The sequence below is a fragment of the Nothoprocta perdicaria genome, unplaced genomic scaffold (genome assembly GCF_003342845.1).
Source record: "Nothoprocta perdicaria isolate Ctin4 unplaced genomic scaffold, notPer1 scaffold_320, whole genome shotgun sequence".
NCBI lineage: Eukaryota > Metazoa > Chordata > Aves > Tinamiformes > Tinamidae > Nothoprocta > Nothoprocta perdicaria.
Genome location: NW_020455556.1, coordinates 310,101 through 321,175, shown reverse-complemented (window position 1 = coordinate 321,175; position 11,075 = coordinate 310,101).

Below are 11,075 nucleotides of genomic sequence, written 5' to 3'. Positions count from 1 at the left end.
GGTCACAGAATCACACAGGATGTTCAAGGTTGGAAGGGACCTCTAGAGATCATCTAGTCCAACCTTCCTGCTCAAGCACGGACACCTAGAGCATGTGGCACAGGGTGGTGTCCAGGTGGGTTTTGAAGACCTCCAGAGTAGGAGACTCCACAACCTCCCTGGGCAGCCTGTTCCCGTGCCGGTTCCAGTTGTCTGATTGTGTCATTTTATTTTATTAGCTGTGACAGTCTAGACATGTATATGTAAGGCTAGTTTATACAAATGAGGAGCCTTGCTCAAAATTAGTGTACAGTGTACTCAAGATACGAATTATGTACAAAGATAGGCAGGAGATGAAAAAATTGCACTAATCAAGCAGTATAACATTGGTCATCATATTTCAACATAAGTCCAAATTTTGAAGCAAGGAATGACATAATATCATCTGCATTTTGTAAAATGTGAAGGCAAAGTAACATGTTTCAAAGAGCTTTGGCTATGTAGAAAGAAATAAAAGGAGCCAAACTTTCTCCCTAACTGCCCACTGAATGAGGAAGTATGTTTTCTCCGTAAAAATAAAAGAGATGTTTCTTCCTGGTTAGCTCCAAAGGGCTCCAGTATGAGAACTAGGAACATAAAAAAGTGTGAAAGAATAGTATTTTTTACAGTCAAATGGTATTTGCGCTTCTAGTAAATCTTGATTGATTTTAGCCCTTTCCCAAGTCTGGAATATACATTCCAGAGAGAGTGAAAGAAAAGAGCAAACTTTGCTGTTTCACCAAACAGCTCCCCAAACAACCTGGRGTTTCCAGTTAAGCAACAACTTGATCCAGAAAAAAATAAAAAATATTTTAGAAGAGATTCAAAAGAGATTGGCGATCACTAGGAGTATTTTATGAAGTCACTTTGCTGTTCATACACTCATAAACTAAATAAAACCTGCTAGACTATATGAGGGGAAGGTCCRAATCATCCAGGAAGCAGAAACACATGCATTTCTGGTCCCACCTGTTTTTCTGCATGGAAATTAACTACTCATTAAAGACTACTTTGCTGTTTTATAAATCATGAAATTTTAATCACTTTTTTAAGTATGATATGGATGCAGTTTAAAATTTCTGTAGGCTATGTTGTAATACTACATATAATGAAATCGTGTGCTTTTGTGTGATGCATACATCTGCTTATTTCAAAGGAAAATATCTACATTATTTTTTTCAATGAAAATGAAATTGACTCAAAATTTAGATACATTGTGGCAAGATGTATAGAATTTCAGGAAAGAATCTGACTACCTGACTTTCTRCCTAAGCACCAAAACAGTGAGACAGTCTATTCTGAATGACCATCTTGATAGGAGGAATAGAGCCCGTTGGGTAGAAAAGGAGGCTGTTATTAAAATCTGTTTTATTTGTTGCTATATGTGACTATACATGACCAAAGAAAAGGTAATGTARSTTTCCAAATCAATTTCCCCGCTTTYAAAACAAGACAATGTGATATGATATCTGTACCTCATCATTATGGTCATTAAATATAAGCAGCTTTGTCGGGTTCTTTGATGTCTTTTAGTGAGACAGCTATAGAGGTGTTAAGTATTGTCCTTGATGAAGACTCCGATAAAATAGTTTGATAGAATAACTTTTAAAGGTCGAGGCTGTTAATTTGACTGGTAAAATTATAATTATGAATGGTATTCAGTGACTTTTGTATTATTCTACCTGGCACATTGCTCACAAGTCAGATATTTAGTTCTTCCAAAAGAAACGGTATATGGTGACAAGTTGCTAAATTCAGATTTTTTAAAAAATCTTTTTATTATTTTGCAAATAAACTAGAGATATAGAACTACATATCTGATATATTTTTTTCTCCTCTCATTATTATATATATCTCCTCATATAATATAGTGCAGTAAAAATTGAACACGCCTTGTGGAAGGTAATGCTTCACATTCTTGCTGTCAAAACTATCCTTAGACTTTTAACTGTTGAGCAATTTGGCTATTTGGTTGTTCACTTATTTGTGGAAAATAAGAGGAGTAGCCAAGATTTCATATTGTGATCCCATATTAACAGTGTATGCTTGAATTATTCTCTATTATTTTTACATTCAAAACTACTTTAAAAATTTCTCATAAACAAATAATTACCTTTTTCTTCCTTAAATAGTTTGAATGCACATCCACAGAATCATAGAGTGGATGAGGTTGGAAGAGATCTCTACAGATTATCGAGTCTGATCCCACCTCTGCTAAAGCATGTGGCACAGCCTGGCATCGAGGTGTCTCCAGAGAACGAGGCTCCACAATCTCTCTGGGCAGCCTGTTCCAGGACTCTGTGACCTTCACAGGAAAGAAGTTTTTCCTCACATGCAGATAGAACTTCCTGTGTTTCAATTTGTACCCATTTCCCCTTGTCCTGTTCTCCTTACTTGACTTTTTTTCTTGGAAGAATGCACTGACTCTATGCTTGCAGTAAGTGGTGCTTGAATATTGTCCAACTCTCCTGGATTCCCTTTCCTTCTAGGACCCTCACCCAGGGGATTCCTCCAAGGAGCTCCCTGAAGAGGTCAAAGTTGGCTCTCTTGAAGTCCAGGGTTGCAGTCCTACTTCTTGCCCAGCTTCCTCCACTCAGGATCACAAATTCCAACATCTCATGTCACTGCAGAAAGGACTGCCCCCAATCCCCACATTTCCAAATRGACCATCTCTGTTTGATAGTATCAGGTCTAGCAGTGTCCCTCTCCTTGTTGGCTCATCAACCACCTGCATAARGAATTTATCTACAATGTTTGGCAGGAATCTCCTGGTCTGTCAGTTCCTGGCTATGTGATTATGCCAGGAGACATCAGGGTGCTGAAGTCCCCCATAAGGACCAGTGCCAGTGAGGCTTCTTGCTGCTGCCTGTAGAAATCCCAATTCACTTCCTCTTCCTGGTCAGGAGGCCTGTAGTAAACTCCCACAACAGTGTTGCMCCTGTTGGCCTGTCCTTTAATCACAGGCTCTTGACACATGCTTTGTCCACCCCTAGGCAGAGCTCCATACATTCCAGTTGCTCTCTCATGTAAAGAGCAAATMTGCCAAGACATTGTGAAGACAATGACAAATAGAAATGCACATGATTCTTTGTGAATTTTCTTCCAGATTTGATTCATCTCAGAAGTGGTTAGGCATAATTCAAATAATTCAAATACTTTGAACTGAAATTTCAGATGAAATGTAAGTGAATATCTTTGTGCTCATCTCAACATAAGCAGTGAAGCCAGATACTCTGTCTGTGAAGAGCTAGGAGGTGACACCAGTCTCAAGCCTTTACATGTATTATGACAACTAAATTTAAATTCCTGCTATTAATACTAGACTATCTGTTAGTGATTTTTGCCAAAAATACTGCATTGTTCACAATCATTTGTGATTTAAATCTTGAAATTTCTTACCTAGCTGTCTTACATAAGTATGAACTATGAAAGTTTTATCTTTCTTCTTTCATACCGTTTATTACTTTTTCTTTTATTTTGTCGTAAAGAGAAAATCTTTTACATCTGATACTTTTTCTTACTATCATAGTTTCTATATTGTTCAGAACAATGTGCTCATAACTTAAGTTAGACCTCTGCACACTGGTGAAAAAGGCTAATGCGAGAATATTCCAGATCCATAAGGAACCTTCTCTTCCAGATTTTCACTGATGTTCTACTTGTACAGTTTAACATGCAATTTACATATAGTGTGTATTCCCTAATGCATTACTATGTATAACTGACAGGATCTCTTTATACATTTTGCATATACAAATATGTATAAATGCAGTCATTTTTGCCAGACATTTGAATTCTATTCATAATTTGAGTTTTGTCTGACTCAGCCAGGTTTCTATATCTGATTTTTCTTGCATTTAAAATCCAGCTTAATCAACCCACTCAGGATTTTGCTTTGAGACTTTTTATTTAAAACAAGAACAAATTCTCCACCCACACAAATGTGTGCTCTAAATCCTAAGAATTTTCATTAATTTGTTTGTCAAGGTAAGGTGAACCAGAAGTAAATGGCACAAAGAATACATGAAAGAATAAAAGCATCATCATTATCTATTCAGAAAGCTTTAGAACCTTTAGAAAAAGCTGCTTCACTCAGTCCTGCAACAATATTGCTCACTATGTCCAATTTTGCTAATCACTTGTCTAAAAATACCTGTTGTTTTCTGAAGAAGATGCAAGTTTTCTATTATGCAATATTTAGCACTTTTGTCTAGGTATTATTATGAGGAATAGGGTAAAAAAGGATTCTGAAAGACAAAAAAAAATCAACAGCAATATAATTGTTTATACTTCTTTGCCCTTAACTGAGCATTTCTTTGTCCCTAGATTAGCCTTTTGGTCATCTTTTGAGTCTCGCTTCTAATGACTTAAAATTTATTGTCAACATTATTTCTTGATATCTATTTCTTAAGACAATTCTAAAGGAATGGAGCTSTTTTTATAAAATCATGCAGCTTTGGAGTATTTAGTAGTTTTCTCTGTTAAAGTTGGATTAAATCACTCCAGGAATGGCTGAATACAGTAAAGTTGCACCAATGGTTTCCAATGGTGAATCAGTAGATATCTTTCCTAAGATAGCAGGTCTGCAAATACAGAATAATGTGGATGGAAGAATGATAAACGACTTAGTAATTGCTATGAATCAAATAATGCTATKAATCAAACAATGCTATGAATCAAACAATGCTATGAATCAAAATATATCTGTCACAGATTTTCTAGGTGGAACTTCTGGACAGACCCAGAGCTGACACTCATCAGGGAATCTATAAATGATTGTTAAGGAATTAGAAGGCAATGAGAGGAATTTGAGAAACTAAATGGGAGGAAGGAAGAAGAATTAAATCAATGATTTTGTATACATTATGCTGTCATTCAGCAACTCGTTTAAGTCCCAAAGATTCAAAGATAATGAATGTCAAATGGTATAAAAAAAAATGCTCTGCAATTGGAATGAAGATGCAAACGTAAATTTAGGTCTGAGAGCTTTAAGCAAAACAATATACATTAGACTATCATGTCTGAAGCCTCGTGATGACTATTTGACATGTTCATGTCTTAAAATTCTTTCTCTAAAAATCAAAGTTCTCACAATTGGCAACTGATTGGAATATACTATTGTTTAATGTGCAGATGATACAAAATGTTCCTTTACAAACATTTGCACAAATAAATTGATTTTTTTTACTGACATTCTTGGTGTAGTGAGGTTCATATACAATTTTTTTCTATTGAGGTAAGGGGGGTGTGTTGGGGCCTGCTCCAAGGACGGCCGTACAGTGCCTATTAGCAGGCAGAATGCCATGTTAGTAGATAATCAACTTCAAGGCCGACAGTGTACTTGTTCCATCAGCGGATCAAAAACAAAGGCAGCTGTCCGGCTGCTCCATGACCATGAAGCTGATTGGACAGTAGCTGTAGCACRCTTGTTTTTAGGCATAAAAGGTATTGTATCCGGAACCTTATAGGTAAACTTGTAAGGGATTGAATGCCAGCCCCGAAGACAGTGGCGAGACAGAGGTGAGAGGAGACTGTGTAAAATCATGATTGGCCGGGGTGCGGCTTACGGCTTACTGTATAAAAGTGTGCTGGAATCTTCAGTAAACGGAGCATTGACTTAATCTCTATGAGACTGCGTCTTTGACTCCGGATGCTCCCTCGCATCAGGGGTGTGTGTGTATATTTATATATATCTGTATATATCTCTATATATAGATATTTATGTGCATTTCTTTTTCTTCAGTTAGAATCCTTTTTAGGTAAATGGTAAGCAGTGTATGATTTTAAAAGAGAAACCAGTAAGCTGAAAAAAAAAAAAAAAAGAAAAAAAAGGAAGGCAAAAATAAGAAAATAGGAAGTAAACAATGACTCTCAAATGGCCAAAATGACCCAAGCCTGTATCCCAAACTTTTGATATTTGCTGATCAGAATTAATTAGAGCTTTATAGTGATAAGACAGTTAGTTTCCATGGTACATTTACTGTCTTTGTACAATCATGTGAATAAAAAGGAAAACAATAAGAAAAATGGAGCTTTTTAATGTGATGTTATTTCACCATTAACTTTGATGGAGTCCTTCCCAACTATCATGTAGTATGGAATTTATTTTCAACAGTCTTTTCCCTTATCTGTCAGCGAAGTTGTTGAAGCATTTCTGATATCAGAAATTGTCACAAGTCCTACAAAATGTGTTACTGTTGTAAAAAAGATTGGTACAAAGATTGTTACTTCAATATTTCAGCCATGCAAACCATGATTTTTAKCAGCAGGGAATTCAATTATACTGCTTCTTGGGAAACAAAGACTTAAGTTTTTGAAAATGCCCAAATGATCTGAATATAAGTTGATTGTGAATGTGTTTTGTACATTTTTTTTTCTTTTTTGCAAATCTTGTCCTTAAATAAATATTCTGTTATGCATTCTGAACTGTCATCCTGAAGTGTCAGCTGTGCATTAGCTAAACTGAMGCTGTTAGATGCTCAGAAAATTAGGAAATCACATTTCTTAACAACTTCTTTGTACAGACAAATTATTCTGCATAAAAGTAAGAATTTAAAATAGATTACCTTTGTCTGTTTAATTCTGTGAGAAAATAAATCCTTATATGTAGTACTTACTTAGCATTAAAATAATATTGGAACTTTATAAATATAGCTATACAAAACTCATTAAATCAAATCAATGATGGGTTTATTTATCTTTGGATTAAAAAAAAAAATCCTCCCAATTTTTTTATCTCAGATTTACTCAAAAAGTCCTAAAATAACCTTTTAAGTTGATAGGGAAGCCTGTTTCTGAAAAGCTGTATTTATTTTCTGTTCTTTCTGATAGTTTGAGGTTTTTTATGTTAAATATTGATGGCAATGATAATACACTAATTAAAAAACTCTCCCAGTATATTAAGCATGATAGAAACTAGCAATGTGTAATCTTTCAAGGAGGTACTAATTAACAATATCATACGATATTGCAGTGAAGAGTTGGTGGATGGCTAGTGCATTGAGGCTTTGAGAAATTCAGATTGCAATTGCTTGGTTAATTAAATATGAAACACCACTTAAGTATTGGAAATGCTTAGTAGAACAACTATTTCCAATTTCTATTTGGTTCGCCTATTTGGCAGAGATGGGTCAGATGTGTCTTTGACAATTTAGAATGACTATCTCAATGTCATTTCTCCTGAGTGCATTTTGCAGCTCTAGGGCAATTTTACTGCGGTCAACATGTCAGGCTATACTTACTCTTGATATTTTGTGTTTGGAAGCCAACTAAACTCAAAGCATGGAAAAGCAGCAAGGCAGGCTGGCATCTCATTTTATGGCTGTGGTTTACAGATATGAGATTTTTTCAAAGGTCTTTTTACAGCAACTACAGATTGCTACAAAGCAGAAAGTACTTTTACTCATTATTTAAAATTTATGATCCCAAGTTACTGCTTATACCTTGAAATCTGGATTATATAGATGTTCTGTGGATCCTGTGCTTGTAGATAGTTAATCCCAGAGTCAGACATTCAGGAAACAGTATCTCTTGGCAAAAGTAATAGCGTTAATATATCTCTATTTAAGCTAGCAATACTTAAAACTGGTTTCTGTTTCTTTCATATAGATAGAGTAATATTTGACATTTCCATTTTAAACATTGCTCCGGTGTTGTTTGCTGTCATACTTATATATAAAAACAGATAAAGTGGGGTCTAAATTTGGTTTACTTATTCTCTAAATTATTATATTTACTGCTGAGTAATTTCTCAGTTCTAAGGTCATAAGATACACCTCTGAATGTGATGTATAAAGAAAGCGTCTGTACTTGTGCGGGAGGATGAAATTTTTAAATACTATGATATACAGCTGAAAAGAATAAAGAGCGGAGAAAGGAAAAAAAAAAGCACATAGCTGAAACAGAAAATTACAATGTTTGAGCATGTGCTAAATGAAAAATATGTGTTACAAAAGATAGCATTGATCATATAAAATATCAAAATCAAAGCCAAAGCTTTCAGTTTCTTCCAGATATTATGCCTAGGATGAAATTTCTTTTCTCTCCCATAGACATTTTTTTCTGCTGTTTTCTTTGAAAGTAGGACTTCCTATTGATATTTTAAATGCCACTTATCTATCTCCTACAGAGTACTCTCCTATCCTTTCCTCTTTAATGAGTATACTTTTTTCTAACTTGCCATCATAGAATCATAGATTCATAGAATCCTTAAGGTTGGAAGGGACCTTTAGAGATCATCTAGTCCAACCCCTCTGCACTTGCAAGGTCACCTACAGCACGTGGCATAGGATTGCATTCAAGTGGTTTTGAAGATCGAATCATCATAAAAATACAGGTTTTATACAGCTTGTAATTTCTGCTGCAAAAGTCCTTCAAATCCACAGCTAGTTTATTACTAAACTATTACTTGGGAATTATAGAGGTGATTAGAAGTCCTACTTTTAATTTACTAATAAAAGTGTCACTCATTTTGAGACACACATGGCTAATCTATGACCACTTACTGCCAATAGGACCTTTGGGTTTGTGTCCATTTTTTCTTACAGTTAAATATTTAAATATTTAAATATTTAAACTGAATAAAGAATCACTTGATATTTTTTAAAAGGAACCTATAACTTTCCTTTGTTTTTCAATACAATGCATCATTTGCTAGAAAATAATTTTTTAAATAAAAATACATTGAATGCAAATCTCTTATGCAATTAGAAGATTGTATGCATGTTTTCTTTCTGTGGAAAAAGCATACTTTTACCTGAAAATGAGTGGTCTGAAAGAATAGAAGTTTTATATTTGGGAGTCCATTGGTGTCCTTAGTCTGTACAGTCAGGTTTTCTCACTAACCTCATAACTCCCACAATACATAACAGCTGTAGTATTCTAGCACAAAAATTGCAGAGATTTGACAAAAATAAAAATCAAGACATATATTTATTGTGGAGCTGTTGACTATTCTGGAAGTCTGACCKTTAAAGAAGACTATGTTTTAAAGTGCTATACTTCTTGAGTGTTGAGCTCTCAAGATTRAGCATGTTTCCAAATTGAATGGAAAGTTAAGTGTTTCTTTGTCTTCCCTGTTGGAGCTATGAGTGCAAGCATTTGCATTTTTATTGTGCCTCTTCTATGTCATACTTATAAAGCTTGTATTTGCACTTGGTCTGACCCTGGCTCAGAGCAAGTGTCATTGCTGGTTTGTCAGTTTGTATTTATGTAAGGAAACAGACATGTCTGAGTAACAGTAATTTCTACCTACAGTAGTATTTTGACTAACAAAAGAATGCAGGTACCAGAACATAGTTCTACTGCTTCTTTAAAATTGTGTCAGAAAACATAACAGGAAAACTGGTAAACATTTTAAATGCTGCTGCAGGAAGATTTGGCAGTGATGTCTGAGACTTAGTGAGTGCAATCCTACCAACAACTCATTTAGCTCAGATATCCCTGTCTTAAAAGATGCTCCAAACAGCATGACAGGTCAGAGCAGAGGTCTCTGTACCTTCTTGCAAAATGAATGTCCCACGTGAATGAGCAATTAGTATCAGACTCTAGCAGGAAGAGTTTGAACCTTTGGGGCAGAGAAGATAATTGTTAAAGGCCTCCTTCTTCCTCAGGCTTTGCTCTTGGTCCTTTGTTGGTCAGTGCTGGTGATCCCAGCCATGTAGGGTGAAGGAAAGTAGGAACTATAGCTAGCTTTTGGGATGATGCACACTCCTACTGCCAGGGGTTAATCTCAGGATTTATACCTTGAGGAGATRTAAGTGCAGCAGGGTTGTTGAAACTGTCATGCTCAACTTTCCATCAGCTGGCATCCAGCTGGCACCCCTATCAGAGCCCAGTATCCCTTTCATTCAGCAGAAGGCATATTGATTTCTCTGTGACCAAGCAGCTCACACACGTTTCTGGAATGCATTTAGACCAGGTGGCTGAGAATTAGCTTTTGCAAAACCTAACCGATAGCTTTTTTTTTTTTTTTTTTTTTTTTTTTAGGATCTCATTAACTGGTAGGAAGAAGTATTTTAATCATTTAATCATATTGTTAGAAAAAAAGATAAGTGCTGTTCTAAAGTACAATTCCATAATTCATTGTCTCTAGGGAGCAATTTAGATTTTAACTACTATGAAGTGTAAAGCTTATTTTACCGACTTTCTAGTCTCTGGACTTTTCAGATCAAATAAAAGAACCAGCAGGCAGCTCCAGGTGGCAATAAAATATAAATGCTCAAAATTTAGGAAATAAGTTCAAGGACTAAAGACCAATAAGTACTATAAGGATGATGAAGTTAACTATTTTTGAGGTAGCATCTTAGTAAGAGAATTAGCTAGTGCAATTGAAAAATTTCCATTTAACAGAGGTAGTGTGGATTTGGATAGAGAAAAAAAATGATATAGAAACATTCTTTGTAAAGATTACTGACTTATAAAAGGTAAAGAAAAAGTAGTGACTTCAGCATATTATCCAGTGTTGTCTCTTCTCACTATTTTAGCAGAAGACTCCAAGTTCCTTGTCCTGAGGTTAAGGGATTATGTAAGAAGCACTCTGCATTCAGTTCAAAAAAAAAAAAAAAAAAAAAAAAAAAAAGTCTTCTGGCTATAAAAAAAAGAAACAAAAATATAACCAGAAGCCTAATGTCTCAAAATCAAATGGACTTTACAGCTTTAAAAATAATAATTCCTTAAAAATATCACAAAATGTTGGTCTTGTATCATAGCACTTCAATGCTTATGTGGAACTTTTAGARCATTCTTAATCCATTACATAACACATCTCATAATTTGTTCTGAAACCTAGTTGTCAGCAATCAATATGTTTACCTAATTACAAGTTTGAGGATATTTTTGCACTCCTGAATTTGTATCTAAACACTCAGGAGTATAGGTGCAACAGAACAGTGGGAAGTATAAGTTCTGTGTTGTGCAAACTCAAAGTAAATGCTAAAAACTTTAAAAGGAAGAGGGAAAAATGAGTCCCATTTTTTTGTATGCTTGCTAACAAGCAAATTCTTAATTCTGAAGGACTCACTTTTTTCCCAAAAATTTTTAAGATACCTTTTTTATAT